The sequence below is a fragment of the Sinocyclocheilus grahami genome, unplaced genomic scaffold (assembly GCF_001515645.1).
Source record: "Sinocyclocheilus grahami isolate Dianchi unplaced genomic scaffold, SAMN03320097.WGS_v1.1 scaffold5109.1, whole genome shotgun sequence".
NCBI classification, from domain to species: domain Eukaryota; kingdom Metazoa; phylum Chordata; class Actinopteri; order Cypriniformes; family Cyprinidae; genus Sinocyclocheilus; species Sinocyclocheilus grahami.
The window spans coordinates 3,918-4,237 of NW_015509885.1; positions in this window are offsets into that span (position 1 = coordinate 3,918).

The following is a 320-nucleotide window of genomic DNA, read 5'->3' on the forward strand; positions in this document are numbered from 1 at the left end:
ATTATCATAAATATCACATATGAAAGAAATGTAGTTGCTTCCTTTGTCTTTATTATGAAAAAAGTTTAATTGGGACAGATTTGTGCTGTACAGACAAGATATACACATATACATGATAGTAGCATACATTTGTTTTGTTTTTAAATATGTAATGGCTACTGATAAAGACAGAGTACAATATCACATCAAGTTACATAATGTGAGAGCTTAAACATTATTTAAAATAAGTGATAGAAAAAATGACCTCCTGGCCTCCAGTGCTTTTCATTTTGGCAGTATTAATTCATAGTTTTATAATATCAGTGAGAGAGAGAAAAAAA